Source organism: Schistocerca gregaria, chromosome 2 (assembly GCF_023897955.1).
Source record: "Schistocerca gregaria isolate iqSchGreg1 chromosome 2, iqSchGreg1.2, whole genome shotgun sequence".
Taxonomy (NCBI): domain Eukaryota; kingdom Metazoa; phylum Arthropoda; class Insecta; order Orthoptera; family Acrididae; genus Schistocerca; species Schistocerca gregaria.
The window spans coordinates 276206932-276223796 of NC_064921.1; positions in this window are offsets into that span (position 1 = coordinate 276206932).

Consider the following 16865-nt stretch of genomic DNA (forward strand, 5'->3'; position numbering starts at 1 on the left):
ATACAAATACTTTCAGAAAGACTTCCTGATACTTAAATCTACTCTCGATGTTAACAAATTTCTCTTCTTCAGAAACGCTTTCCTAGCCATCGCTGCACTTGAGCCACATGTGAAGTCTTATCATCAATTTTCCCTTTACTACAGTTAAAATTGTAATTTGTGGCTGTTGATGTTTGATAGTGTACAAAACATATCTTCACATACTATTTTTCTTATTAACTAGTTATTATTTTTCATGGTACGTACCAGTACAAAGGATATGACAGATTAGAAACAATAACTCGTCCATACAATATGGATTTCCGTTAAAAAATAAGAATAAAAAGTGTGGTATACACTACTGGCCATTAAAATTGCTACACCAAGCAGAAATGCAGATGATAAATGGGTATTCATTGGACACATATATTTTACTAGAACTGACATGTGATTACATTTTCACGCAATTTGGGTGCATAGATCCTGAGAAATCAGTACCCAGAACAACCACCTCTGGCCGTAATAACGGTTTAATAAGCCTGGGCATTAAGTCAAGCAGAGCTTGAATGGCGTGGGGCAAGGGTGGCACCACCCCACAGGGTGCCCTGAAAGTTCCGTCACGATGACGTCATTCAACCCCAAGAGGGGTGTCACCCCACTCTCCACTGTTGCCAAATTTATTCAAGATGGCGGCGATGACGTCATCCAAGATGGCAGCATATAGACTTGGCAACATCGCATGACGTCATCCAATATGGCGGATTTTGGAAGGAAAATAGGCCAATTTTGGTACATCCACTAAACTAACCTCAAGAAAAAAATGGCGGGAAGTATGAATTTTGGCAGGAAAATAGGCCAGTTGTGCTTTCTCCACTAACCTAAGCCTCCAGAAAAAATGCCAGCAAGTCTGAATTCCAACATGGTAATGCAGGCGAAGACTGTACTACCCTTTTTATTGTCACTGATTATCATTCATTAACATTCATTATTATTTATTATTATTTATTCCCCCCATGAACCATGGACCTTGCTATGGTGGGGAGGCTTGCGTGCCTCAACGATACAGATAGACGTACCATAGGTGCAACCACAATGGAGGGGTATCTGTTGAGAGGCCAGACAAACGTGTGGTTCCTGAAGAGGGGCAGCAGCCTTTTCAGTAGTTGCAGGGGCAACAGTCTGGATGATTGACTGATCTGGCCTTGCAACATTAACCAAAACGGCCTTGCTGTGCTGGTACTGCGAACGGCTGAAAGCAAGAGGAAACTACAGCCGTAATTTTTACCGAGGACATGCAGCTTTACTGTATGATTAAATGATGATGGCGTCCTCTTGGGTAAAATATTCCGGAGGTAAAATAGACCCCCATTCGGATCTCCGGGTGGGGACTACTCAAGAAGATGTCGTTATCAGCAGAAAGAAAACTGGCGTTCTACGGATCAGAGCGTCAGATCCCTTAATCGGGCAGGTAGGCTAGAAAATTTAAAAAGTGAAATGGATAGGTTAAAATTAGATATAGTGGGAATTAGTGAAGTTCGGTGGCAGGAGGAACAAGACTTCTGGTCAGGTGACTACAGGGTTATAAACACAAAATCAAATAGGGGTAATGCAGGAGTAGGTTTAATAATGAATAGGAAAATAGAAATGCGGGTAAGCTACTACAAAAAGCATAGTGAACGCATTATTGTGGCCAAGATAGATACGAAGCCCACGCCTACTACAGTAGTACAAGTTTATATGCCAACTAGCTCTGCAGATGACGAAGAAATTGAACTGTATGATGAAATAAAAGAAATTATTCAGATAGCGAAGGGAGACGAAAATTTAATAGTCATGGGTGACTGGAATTCAGGTGAAAGAAAAGGGAGAGAAGGAAACATAGTAGGTGAATATGGATTGGGGCTAAGAAATGAAAGAGGAAGCCGCCTAGTAGAATTTTGCACAGAACACATCTTAATCATAGCTAACACTTGGTTTAAGAATGATGAAAGAAGGTTGTATACATGGAAGAACCCTGGAGATACTAAAAGGTATCAGATAGATTATATAATGGTAAGACAGAGATTTAGGAACCAGGTTTTAAGTTGTAAGACGTTTCCAGGGGCAGATGTGGACTCTGACCACAATCTATTGGTTATGACCTGTAGATTAAAGCTGAAGAAACTGCAGAAAGGCGGGAAATTAAGAAGATGGGACCTGGATAAACTGAAAGAACAAGAGGTTGTACAGAGTTTCAGGGAGAGCATAACGGAACAATTGAGAGGAATAGGGGAAAGAAATACAGTAGAAGAAGAATGGGTAGCTCTGAGGGATGAAGTAGTGAAGGCAGCAGAGGATCAAGTAGGTAAAAAGACGAGGGCTGCTAGAAATCCTTGGGTAACAGAAGAAATATTGAATTTAACTGATGAAGGAGAAAATATAAAAATGCTGTAAATGAAGCAGACAAAAAGGAATACAGACGTCTCAAAAATGAGATCGACAGGAAGTGCAAAATGGCTAAGCAGGGATGGCTAGAGAACAAATGTAAGGATGTAGAAGTTTATCTCACTAGGGGTAAGATAGAAACTGCCTACAGGAAAATTAAAGAGACCTTTGGAGAGAAGAGAACCATGTGTATGAATATCAAGAGCACAGATGGCAACCCAGTTCTAAGCAAAGAAGGGAAGGCAGAAAGATGGAAGGAGTATACAGAAGGTTTATACAAGGGCGATGTACTTGAGGACAATATTATGGAAATGGAAGAGGATTTAGATGAAGACGAAATGGGAGATACGATACTGCGTGAAGAGTTTGACAGAGCACTGAAAGACCTGAGTAGAAACAAGACCCCCGGAGTAGACAACATTCCATTAGAACTACTGACGGCCTTGGGAGAGCCAGTCATGACAAAACTCTACCAGCTGGTGAGCAAGATGTAAGAGACAGGCGAAATACCATCAGACTTCAAGAAGAATATAATAATTCCAATCCCAAAGAAAGCAGATGTTGACAGATGTGAAAATTACCGAACTATCAATTTAATAAGTCACAGCTGCAAAATACTAACGCGAATTCTTTACAGACGAATGGAACAACGGGTAGATGCGAACCTCGGGGAGGATCAGTTTGGATTCCGAAGAAATACTGGAGCACGTGAAGCAATACTGACCTTCCGACTTATCTTAGAAGCTAGATTAAGAAAAGGCAAACCTACGTTTCTGGCATTTGTAGGCTTAGAGAAAGCTTTTGACAATGTTGATTGGAATACTCTCTTTCAAATTCTTAAGGTGGCAGGGGTAAAATACAGGGAGCGAAAGGCTATTTACAATTTGTACAGAAACCAGATGGCAGTCATAAGAATCGAGGTGCATGAAAGGGAAGCAGTGGTTGGGAAAGGACTGAGACAGGGTTGTAGCCTCTCCCCGATGTTATTCAATCTGTATATTGAGCAAGCAGTAAAGGAAACAAAAGAAAAATTTGGAGAAGTTATTAAAATTCATAGAGAAGAAGTAAAAACTTTGATGTTCGCCGATGACATTGTAATTCTGTCAGAGAGCGCAAAGGACTTGGAAGAGCAGTTGAACGGAATGGACAGTGTCTTGAAAGGAGGATATAAGATGAACATCATCAAAAGCAAAACGAGGATAATGGAATGTAGTCAAATTAAATTGGGTGATGCTGAGGGAATTAGATTAGGAAATGAGACACTTAAAGTAGTAAAGGAGTTTTGCTATTTAGGAAGTAAAATAACTGATGATGATCGAAGTAGAGAGGATATAAAATGTAGACTGGCAATGGCAAGGAAAGCTTTTCTGAAGAAGAGAAATTTGTTAACATCGAATATAGATTTATGTATCGGGAAGTCCTTTCTGAAAGTATTTGTATGGAGTGTAGCCATGTATGGAAGTGAAACATGGACGATAACTAGTTTGGACAAGAAGAGAATAGAAGCTTTCGAAATGTGGTGCTACAGAAGAATACTGAAGATAAGGTGGATAGATCACGTAACTAATGAGGAGGTATTGAATAGGATTGGGGAGAAGAGAAGTTTGTGGCAGAACTTGACTAGAAGAAGGGATCGGTTGGTAGGACATGTTTTGAGGCGTCAAGGGATCACAAATTTAGCATTGGAGGGCAGCGTGGAGGGTAAAAAGCGTAGAGGGAGACCAAGAGATGAATACACTAAGCAGATTCAGAAGGATGTAGGTTGCAGTAGGTACTGGGAGAGGAAGAAGCTTGCACAGGATAGAGTAGCATGGACAGCTGCATCAAACCAGTCTCAGGACTGACAACAACAACAACAACAACAACATCAACAACATTATTTATTTAATATTATTTATCATCATTTATTATTATTTATTATCAATTATTATTATTTATTATCATTTATTATTATTTATTATCACTTATTATTATTTATTATCATTTATTATTATTTATTATTATTTAATATTATTGACCTGCATCCACTAGAAAATTCCCTCCAAATTCAAATTCCAGTACGATAATGGCTGCAAAACCTTACTTTTGTTTATTATTCTTTATCATTCTTTATCATTTATTAACATCCTTTATCATTTATTATCATTCATTAGCATTTATTATATATCATTATCATCTATTATTGTTATTATACGCCTATATACACCAAAAAATTGCGCCAAATTCAAATTCCAACACGATAAAATCTCGTAAACTGTACTTCTATATATTATTAACATTTATTATTTATTCAAGACGTCCGGTTTTCTCGGTGAGAAAGCCATTTTCCTTACATCCATAACAAAAATCTATCACAAGATCAAATCCCAACACCATAATTGATCACACACTTATCTTTTTTCACTGGTAGCCTATCATAATCGTGTCAAATAATAAACTGCTCTTATAGTAACGTGAGTAACGTCCTTTGATTTTGCATGGGGGAAGGGTTGAAGACTTTATGTCAAGCAGTACGGTCATCACTTGTTCTCGAACACAGTCAGCACACACATCTTTGATATCGCAGTGCAGTCACCTCGACGTCCTTACTCCAACTGAATTAGTTCAAATCCTAGCCACCCCCTGGCCAGCGCGGAGACACTACCTACGCCTGTCACGTGAGGCGGCCGGCCACTTGCGCGGGGGGCGAGCCCAGCGATCGCTCCCACGTCGTAAACATGTTTTCTCTGGACACGCTGGAACTTGACGATTTTGATGTCACAGCGGCCCCTTGTCCGCTCACTACGTGTATTGCTCGCCTCTGCACGTTTCCCGCCAAAACTGTCTGCCTCGGAGCTGAATCACACAACGGTCGACCGTTCCCTGAGCAAGTCCGAACCTGCAGCGACCGACCTCACGTAGCCGTTCGTCAAGTGTCCTTGTGCTATCTAGAACGCAGTGCTACACTTTTGGCTGCAAAGTTTGCTTACAGTGGAATCCACCATGACTATATAACAGTTCATTTGGTCCACACTATAACGCTCGGTAACTGACTCGCTCTCGCACACGTGTAAAAACTCTACAATCGCTGTGCCGCTGCCCCGCTTACTTCACACACCCTCCATACACATGACGGACATTGTCTTCTGTAAATACCCGGAAAATGACTCTTTATTTCAGACATTAAGGTCATGCAGGTGTGTCCCAACTGACTTCTCCACGCCCACACAGCGAAACTGCAGAGCGCAGCTGACGTATGCATGGCCGGCTGAGCCCACTCCATCGGCAGCTCCCTGGCCGGTTGACGTCAAGCGACCAGCGGTACCCGCACAGCCGCGCTCGCCTCAGAGTCCGACTGTGTCAACATATTTCCGCGCCCGCGAGCACTTAACGCTGGACAGGTTCCATCCTGCTAGACAAAGGACACGTTCCACCCCAAATTTATTTTTATGAACAGGTTCGAACCTACCGATACCTACCTCACACAACCGCCCGGTTTTTTTTTTTTTTTTTTTGGGGGGGGGGGTGGGGGGGGTGGGGGGAAGTTCTATCACTTGACACGCTAAAAGCTAAATCGGTCCTAAAGTTTGCAAATTCTCAGCACCGACGGACAGGAACCGACACGCTTGCTCTGTCCAAACCACCCTCACTCCACATACCACCCACCAGCACGTGTGATGGAGCACAAAGGACGGCCTCATCCCCACAATCTTTGCAATTCAAGACCGATAGACAGGAACCGATACGCTCGAACTGGAATGTTTTTTCTACCGACTTGGAACTTTCTTGACGTCACAACGCGCGATCGACCACGTGGCTCTGTCAAAGAACGCTCTCACTAAGTTAACTGATCACCTGATTCTCATTATTCAGCCCACATGCTTCGATTAGCTAATCCAGGATCTTGGCGAAAACACACGTCCGTACATATGAGCCATCGCGCGCACCTAGCTTAGTACCTCCGCAAGTGAATGTAACAAAGTCCGCATGACTATTTAATTAATCTGATCAATTAATTAACCTCTCCGATGCGGAAAACTGCCACGTCCACCTAGACTTGGAATCAATTTTCGCCACTGCCACACCCACCTGGACTTGAAATGAAATAGTTGAAGTCCCTACCGACCACCACGTCCTTTTACCGACCCATGTTCGTTGGCTAAGATGTACTAATGCTTGCTTCCGTTTACTAACGTGCACTAACGTGTACTAACCCATATTAACTTATATCACATTCTGTCTATACAAATAAGCCAAGCTTCAATTCTGATGGTCAGTTCGTGTTTCCCTACCAAACACAAAAAAATTGTGGCAAACGAAGCCACTAACCTAAGTCACCTGTGATGACTCAAAATCGTCTGCTTTGCCTCTCTCGCACACCACGAGCGCGAGACCGCCCACATCAAGAGTCTGAACCGTTATACTCGCGTCGGACCTACTCCTGTACAAATATTCTAGCTAAACTATGACCCTAATACTGGTGTTCAATCCACACGGTCTAGCACATGGCCAGAGCACACCCCCAGTAACTAAGCCGAGAACATTGCTCGCGCCATCTTTAGTTAACCTCTGAGAGACGGAGATATGCTGCAATCACATCCCTCGCGCTCTCGTAGCTACTCACCTCAGCAATTCGATCTAACAAACCATCCAATTAGAAAAATGACAACCAGCTCGAACTCTCTCATATTCTATCTCGTCCCACAAATACTTAACGTACATTTTATTTACGCATCGAGTATGCCTATCAGTCTCATACAAAATACACTTGTCCTGATATACCTGGTGTCATGTTGCACAGTCGGCAGACACGCAAACAGCTCCTAATTTCAGTGCACACTATCAAACTGCTCCTAAATAATGCAGTACACGTAACTGTAAACACGATGAGTACTCGTAATCTGTCCAAATAACGCCCAGCAAAGTAACACAACAGACACGCGCAATCAACCTGTCCCACACGTCCAGCAGCTCTCAATTCGCTCAAAGGCCTCTGTTCGACCCTTCAAACATGACTTGATGACAGCCGCATTCACACATAACACCTGACAAATTCATATCACCTACACGCAGAACAAGACTATCCAAACCAGGCCACGCTAGTCGTCTGTCACCGTCCCGACTCAGTGCGGTCCAACACACATGTTAAGGCCGTATTCCATTGCTTGCCGGCCTAGATGCGACACATCTCCACCTTCACGTCTGTTGTCAGAATAACCGAGAGCGAGTTCACACACACACCATCCGCACACATCCCAGCGCTTCTCTCCCCTCTCAATCTAAAACGATCATTTGAAAATTAAAAAAGAAAAAGAAAATAAGTGTCCAGTCAACCTCTTCGAAATTGTATAGTGCCCCCAAAAATAGTTAACGCTCGCTTTCGTGTTTTCTCAGCTTATTTGTAAATCCAAATTCTTACCCTAACAGAACTTGTTCATCACAATAATACTGAATGCGCTCCCCACCTCCTACCTTTCCAGCTCTCAACATACGCAAATGTTCTCAACCCTCCTATATCCCATCACAACCGATTAATTATTCTTATTCCTTCTTATCGAATTTACTGGCCTAATTTCCTAAGGACCCGTTATCGAAGTAGCATCCTGCTTTTCTTTCTGATGCTTCCTGTGCTTGCTTTTACAGAGATCGCTAAATTACCTCCACTGCCCCCCCCCCACCCCCCCGCAATCTACACACACACACACACACACACACACACACACACACACATGGTCATCCTCTCTACTCATACCATAACATAAGCAATAGTAACTTTACAATCCATTATATATAAACCCTACACAATGTAAGCCACATTAACTTTACAATACGCACTACATGCCTCAATTCTCTCAATTCCTAAGGAAGCACTGTGATCCTGCTCTTTCTTTCTACGCACGCCACACTCAGCGGTAATCAGCCCTTCTGCATCAACGGACGGAAGTACCTCTCAGAACTGATCCACAAATTCGACGATCGCTTCCCTTCAACACAGATGCGTTACTCTCTCTTCCTCTTCCTTGCCAGCTCGCTTTTTCCCTACAAACTTATCCAGACTCATAGACTACAAGAACACACTAATTTTTTTTTCTAAGTACAGCATCCTTTAAACCACTGAATAACTAGAAACACACCAAAAAATTATATTCGCACTCTCGAATACCGAAGTCGTTGATCTCATTATACTTATACAGTTAAATCTTACGATCGTGGTCTCATTTGATTGGCATTCCACAATGAGCTAAGTGTCCGAAATACACTCTCTTGACCGCTGTTACTCTGGAAATATCTACTACACAATGTAAACCACATTGACTTCACAATACAGTATATACACATTTGACACAAAACAGTGCACTTATCCAGTATATCTCTACAGCATGCGAAAAAAATATCCTATCCCTACAGCGTCTATATACAGCAATGCTCCCCAATCCTAGGAAAGCACCGTCAACGTGTTCTCTCTACAGACGCGACACTCATATCTAGTCTTCCCTCTTACATCAGCGGACTTAAGTCACCCTCAGAACTCTTTTTACAAATTCGGTGTCGTCCCCTCCTCAGCACAAACGCCTTACTGTCTCTCCTTCCTTGTCTGTTCGCTTTTCTACAAACATCGTCAGACTCATAGACTGCAGGAACACATGTACTTTCTCCATAATATTACACCATTTTAGCTGTACTTCTCAATATCATGCACTAGGCTACACCCTACCGATCACTAGTTCATCATAATTCCCAAGATATAGACTTCAAATTAATTTTCTACAAACGCCGAACTTTATCTATGTGCAGCATGCTGTAAACCCCTGACTAACTAGAAACAAACATACGCAAAATGATATTTCCACTCTCGAATACCGGTCTCAGTCATGTAACATTTTCCAGATCTTGGCTATAATTTACACCTCAACTAAGGTCTGTCCCAGGTCTAGAGAACAGACAAGCATGTATCCAACACACCACAATCGATCTTCACTCAGCTAAATAAAGGAAGCAAATGTGCACAAGTAGTCAACGGAACATTCTACATCCCATCTAATAACACTCCAACCCAAATCAATCATCTTCTCAAATTCTGACTTGATCACCAAAGCCGCCCAACACACAATATTACTTCGCTATTCGGTCGTCTAGAGGACATCAAAGTTCGCTCTTACAGATCCGTACACTCCAACAGTTCTGAATGATAATGAATGTTAATAAATGATAATGAATAATAATAAACAAAAGTAAGGTTTTGCACCCATTATTGTATTGGAATTTGAATTTGGAGAGAATTTTCTAGTAGAGGCAGGTCAATAATAATAAATAATATTAAATGATAATAAATAATAATGAATGTTAATGAATGATAATCAATAATAATAAAAAGACAAGTATGGTCTTTGCACACATTACCATGTTGGAATTCAAACTTGCCAACATTTTTTCTTCTGGAGGCTTAGGTTAGTGGACGTAGCACAATTGGCCTATTTTCCCTCCAAAATTCAAACTCCCCACCATTTTTTCTTGAGATTAGGTTAGTGGATGTAGCAGAATTGGCCTATTTTTTCACAAAAATCCGCCATATTGGATGACGTCATGCGATGTTGCCAAGTCTATATGATGCCATCTTGGATGACGTCATCGCCGCCATCTTGAATAAATTTGGCAACAGTGGAGAGTGGGGTGACACCCCTCTTGGGGTTGAATGACGTCATCGTGACGGAATTGTCGGGGCACTCTGTGGGGTGGTGCCACCCTTGCCCCACTACTGGCGTGTACAGGTACTGCTCCCCATGCGGCTTCACCAAATACCACAGTTCATCAAGAGTAGTGACTGGCGTATTGTGACGAGCCAGTTGCTCGGCCACCATTGACCAGACGTTTTCAATTGGTGAGAGATCTGGAGAATGTGCTGACCAGGGCAGCAGTCGAACATTTTCTCTATCCAGAAAGGCCCGTACAGGACCTGCAACATGCGGTCGTGCATTATCCTGCTGAAATGTAGGGTTTTGCAAGGATCGAATAGAGGGCAGAGGCACGGGTCGTAGCACATCTGAAATGTAACGTCCACTGTTCAAAGTGCCGTCAATGCGAACAAGAGGTGACCGACACGTGTAACCAGTGGCACTCCATACCATCACGCCAGGTGATAGGCCAGTATGGCGATGACGAATACATGCTTCCAATGTGCGTTCACCGCGATGTCGCCAAACACGGATGCGACCATCATGATGCTGTAAACAGAACCTGGATTCATCCGAAAAAAAAAATGACTTTTTGCCGTTCGTGCACCCAGGTTCGTCGTTGAGTACACCATCGCGTGCGCTCCTGTCTGTGATGCAGCGTCAAGCGTAACCGCAGCCATGGTCTTCAAGCTGATAATCCATGCTGCTGTAAACGTCCGTGAACTGTTCTTGCCGATGGTTGTTGTCTTGCAAACGTCCCCATCTGTTGACTCAGGGATCGAGACGTGGCTGCACGATCCGTTACAGCCATGCGGATAAGATGCCCGTCGTCTCGACTGTTAGTGATACGAGGCCGTTGGGATGCAGCACGGCGTTCCGTATTACCCTCCTGAACCGACCGGTTCCATATTCTGCTAAGTCATTGGATCTCGACCAACGCGAGCAGCAATGTCGAGATATGATAAACCGCAATCGCGATAGACTACAATCCGACCTTTATCAAAGTCGGAAACGTGATGGTACGCATTTCTCCTCCTTACACGAGGCATCACAACAACGTTTCACTAGGCAACGCCTGTCAACTGCTGTTTGTGTATAAGAAATCAGTTGGAAACTTTCCTCATGTCAGGACTCTTGTAGGTGTCGCCACCGGCTCCAACCTCGTGTGAATGCTCTGAAAAGATTATCATTTGCATATCACAGCATCTTCTTCCTGTCGGTTAAATTTCGCGCCTGTAGTACGTCATCTTCGTGTTGTAGCAATTTTAATAGCCAGTAGTGTATTTCTTCCAGCCTAATTTACACCACCCAATTTTTCTCCATTTCTAAATACTAAGGGTTAGCCTGTATTTTTTCCAGCCTAATTTACACCACCCAATTTTTCTCCATTTCTAAATACTATGGCTTAGCCTGTTTTTCCGTACATGTCTTCAGTTGCCCTCTGCGTTATTGCTTGCCGCAACCGTTGGCGCACTCTGTCATCTTCGACTAGAACAAATTGTGGATATGATGGGGATCCATGCATTGTCCAGCTGGTAGCCACTAACTCGGTTCATCAGCTTTCCCGCCAGGTCTATTTCCACTGGTTCTTTGACGATGAAGTCCCAGGAAGATGTTGCTGTAGTCAGAATCATAGTGCTATCATAATCCATCGAGTGTGTAGTGGAAATAACAGTGTTCGACAACAGCAAACTTGCATGGATGCAAGAGTGGAGGGCAAAGCTGATGTTCCAAGCAGCATTCTTTCTTAGCGCGAATGGTCTGTCCTAAAGAATCCATACCACATTGACAGGGTATTTTGTAAATTGATGAGTTACAGTGAGAGAAAATCATTTTATGGGGAAGTGTGACTAAAAAAGGGATCGGTAGACAGAACACATCCTGAGCGTCAAGCTGTAGAGGGAGACCGGCATTTGACTACAGTAAGCAGATTCGAATGAATGTTAGTGGCAGTAATTATGTTCAGATGAGGATATTTGAGTTGGACGACTAGTGATGAGAGCTGTATCAAACCAGTTTATAGACTGAAGACCACAACAATATCTCTAACACTCCAAAAACCAGGATCAAAGAACAGTCGGAATTGTAGTTGTATATAGTTGTAGTTGTGCTGGGTAAGTCCCTGAGCTTCAAGCGCTAATAGAAAGCACGGAAGCTGAAATAGTTATAGGTACAGAAAGCTGGCTAAAGCCTGAAATAAGTTCTGCAGAAATTTTTACGAAGTCTCAGACGGTGTTCAGGAAAGATAGATTAGGCAGAATTGGTTGTGGAGTGTTTGTGTCTGTCAGTAGTGGTTTATCTTGTAGTGAAGTCGAAGTAGATACTCCGTGCAAATTGGTATGGGTAGAGGTCATACTTAACAGCCGAACTAAGTTAATAATTGGCTCCTGCTACCGACCCCCAGACTCTGATGATATACTTGCTGAACAGTTCAGAGAAAATTTGAGTTTCGTTTCAAATGAATACCCCACTCATACGGTTATATTTGGTGGGAATTTCAACCTTACCTCGGTATGTTGGCCAAAATACTTGTTCAAAACCGGTGGTACGCAGAAAACATCTTCCGAGATTGCCCTAAATGCTTTCTCCGAAAATTATTTCGAGCAGTTAGTCCACGAACCCACGCGAATTGTAAATGGTTGCGAAAACACACTTGACCTCTTAGCCACGAACAATCCAGAGCTGATAGAGAGCATCATGACTGAGACAGGGATTAGTGGTCACAAGGTCGTTGTATCTAGGCTCAATACAGTTTCTTCCAAATCCACCAGAAGCAAACGCAAAATAATTTTATTTAAAAAAAGCTGGTAAAATGTCACTAGAAGCCTTCTTAAGAGACAATCTCCATTCCTTCCGAACTGACTATGCAAATGTAGATGAGATGTGGCTCAAACTCAAAGATATAGTAGCAACAGCAATGTAGAGATTCATACCTCATAAATTGGTATAAGATGGAACTGATCCCCCCTGGTACACAAAACAGGTCCGAACGCTGTTGCAGAGGCAACGGAGAAAGCATGCGAATTTCAGAGGAACGCGAAATCCCGAAGATTGGTTAAAATTTACAGACGCAGGAAATTTGGCACTGACTTCAATGCGAGATGCCTTCAATAGGTTCCACAACGAAACATTGTCTCGAAATTTGGTACAAAATCCGAAGAAATTCTGGTCGTATGTAAAGTACACAAGCGGCAAGACGCAGTCAGTACCTTCGGTGCGCAGTCCCGATGGTACTGTTACCGACGACTGTGCCGCTAAAGCGGAGTTATTGAACGCAGTTTTCCGAAATTCCTTCACCAGGGAAGACGAATGGAATATTCCAGAATTTGAAACACGAACAGCTGCTAGCATGAGTTTCTTAGAAGTAGGTACCTTAGGGCTCGCGAAGCAACTCAAATCGCTTGATATGGGCAAGTCTTCAGGTCCAGATTGTATACTGATTAGATTCCTTTCAGATTACGTTGATACAATAGGTCCCTACTTAGCAATCATACAAAACCACTAGCTCACCGATAGATCTGTACCTACAGATTGGAAAATTGCGCAGGTCGCACCAGTGTTTAAGAAGGGTAGTAGGAGTAATCCATCGAACTACAGACCTATATCATTGACGTCGGTTTGCAGTAGGGTTTTGGAGCATTACTGTGTTCAAACATTATGAATCACCTCGAAGGGAACTATCTATTGATACGTAATCAGCATGGTTTCAGAAAACATCGTTCTTATGCAACGCAGCTAGCTCTTTATTCGCACGAAGTAATGGCCGCTATCGACAGGGGATCTCAAATTGATTCCGGAAAGCTTTTGACACCGTTCCTCACAAGCGAATTCTAATCAAGCTGCGGAGCTATGGGGTATCGTCTCAGTTGTGCGACTGGATTCGTGATTTCCTGTCAGGAAGGTCGCAATTCGTAGTAATAGACGGCAAATCATCGAGTAAAACTGAAGTGATATCAGGTGTTCCCCAGGGAAGCGTCCTGGGACCTCTCCTGCTCCTGATCTATATAAATGACCTTGGTGACAATCTGAGCAGTTCTCTTAGGTTGTTCGCAGATGATGCTGTAATTTACCGTCTATTAAGGCCATCCGAAGACCAATATCAGTTGCAAAGCGATTTTGAAAAGTTTGCTGTATGGTGTGGCAGGTGGCAGTTGACGCTAAATAACGAAAAGTGTGAGGTGATCCATACGAGTTCCAAAAGAAATCCGTTGGAATTCGATTACTCGATAAATAGTACAATTTGCAAGGCTGTCAATTCAACTAAGTACCTGGGTGTAAAAATCACGATCAACTTCAGTCTGAAAGACCACATAGATAATATTGTGGGGAAGGCGAGGCAAAGGTTGCGTTTCATTGGCAGGGCACTTAGAAAATGCAACAAGTCCACTAAAGAGACAGCTTATACTACACTCGTTCGTCCTCTGTTAGAATATTGCTGCGCGGTGTGGGATCCTTACCAAGTGGGATTGACGAAGGACATCGAAAGGGTGCAAAAAAGGGCAGCTCGTTGTGTATTATCACGTAGTAGGGGAGAGAGTGTGGCAGATATGATACGCGAATTGGGATGGAAGTCATTACAGCAAAGACGTTTTTCGTCGCGGCGAGATCTTTTACGAAATTTCAGTCACCAACTTTCTCTTCCGAATGCGAAAATATTTTGTTGAGCCCAACCTACATAGGTAGGAATGAAATAAGAGAAATCAGAGCTCGAGCAGAAAGGTTTAGATGTTCGTTTTTCCCACGCGCTGTTCGGGAGTGGAATGGTAGAGAGATAGTATGATTGTGGTTCGATGAACCCTCTGCCAAGCACTTAAATGTGAATTGCAGAGTAGTCCTGTAGATGTAGATGTAGATGTAGATGAACCGCGGTGCAGTACATGATTTAGATAACCCGTGCCTTTTCCAATCGCTTATGAAGCAACGGGAAAAGCTGCGTATACGACTATGCTCCGTGAGTCTTTGGCGCGTCCGACTAATATTTTGCGTATGGATTCCAAGTCGGTTTAAAGTGACCTCGTATTTTTGTGGTTTAGCTGTTGAGTTTTTATGAAACAATCGTGCTTTATGTGATTGTAATTACACGCCTTTTAGATAAGTAGTTACTTAACCGGATCTTCGAGGACGTGCTTCGCATGTACAGAACTTTTACAGCACTGATCATGTTTCATTAGTTTGAATAAAGCTTATCTCATTCTGATAATTTATATAAGGCCACCATTTCCTAGTGTGACTGATGAGGACAATGTATAAATCAACGATTTTACTTAAAAATTATATTTTTGGAGTAGTCTGCCAGCATTGAAAATGTCGTGTGACTAGGGCCTCTCGTCGGGTAGGCCGTTTGCCGGGTGCAAGCTTTTCGATTTGACGCCACTTCGGCGACTTGCGCGTCGATGGGGATGAAATAATAATGATAAGGACAACACAACACCGAGTCCCTGAGCGGAGAAAATCTCCGACTCCGATGCGAATCGAAGGCGTGGCCTTAGGATCGACATTCTGACGCGCTGACCAATCAACAACCGGGAGCGGTTTACAATAACCATTTCTACATCTACATCTACATGATTACTCTGCTGATCACAATAAAGTGCCTGGCAGAGGGTTCAATGAACCACCTTCAAGCTGACTACCGTTCCACTCTCGAACGAGCACTTACATATTTCTGTGCGAGCTATGAATTCTCTGATTTTATCGTGATGATCATTTCTCCCTAAGAAGGTGGGTGCCAACAGAATGTTTTAGCAATCCGGCGAGATAACTGGTGATTGAAATTTCATGAGAAGATCTCGCCGCATCGAAGAGCGCCATTGTTTTAATGATGCCACTCCAATTTACGTATCATGTCTATTGCACTATCTCCCCTATTTCACGATAATATAAAACGAGCCGCCCTTCTTTGTACTTTTTCGATGTCATCCGCCAGTCCCACCTGATACGGATCCCACACCTCACAGCAATATTCCAGAATAGGGCGGACAAGCGTAGAGTAAATAGTCTCTTTAGCAGACCTGTTGCACCTTCTAAGTGTTCTGCCAATGAATGGCAATTTTTGGTTTGCTCTTCCCGCAACATTATCTATGCGATGGTTCCAATTTAGGTTATTTGTAACTGTAATTCCTAAGTATTTAGTTGAATTTACAGCCTTAAGATTTGTGTGACTTATCGCGTAATCGAAATTTAGTGGATTTCTTTTAGTACTTATGTGAATAACTTCACACCTTTCTTTATTCAGGATTAACTGCCACTTTTCGCACCATAAAGATACCTTATCTAAATCATTTTGCAAGTCGTTTTGGTCATCTGGTGACTTTATAAGACGGTAAATGACAGCATCATCTGCAAACAATCTAAGACGGCTACTAAGATTGTCTCCTATATCGTTAATATAGATCAGGAACAATAGAGGGCCTATAACACTTCCCTGGGGAACGCCGGATATTACTTCTGTTTGACTCGATGGCTCTCCGTTTATTACTACGAACTCTGACCTTTCCGACAGGAAATCACGAATCCAGCGCACAACTGAGGCGATATTCCATAGGCACGCAGTTTGGTTGAAAAACGCTTGTGAGGAACGGTGCCGAAAGTCTCCTGGAAATCCAAAAATGTGTAATCTATTTGACAACCCCTGTCGATAGCACTCATTACTTCATGAGTATAAAGAGCTAATTTTGTTTAGCAGGAACGACATTTTCTGAATCCATGCTGACTATGTGTCAATAAATCTTTTCCTTCAAGGTGCTTCATACCGTTCGAATACAGAATATGTTTCAAAACCCTACTACAAATCGACGTTAGTGATATGGA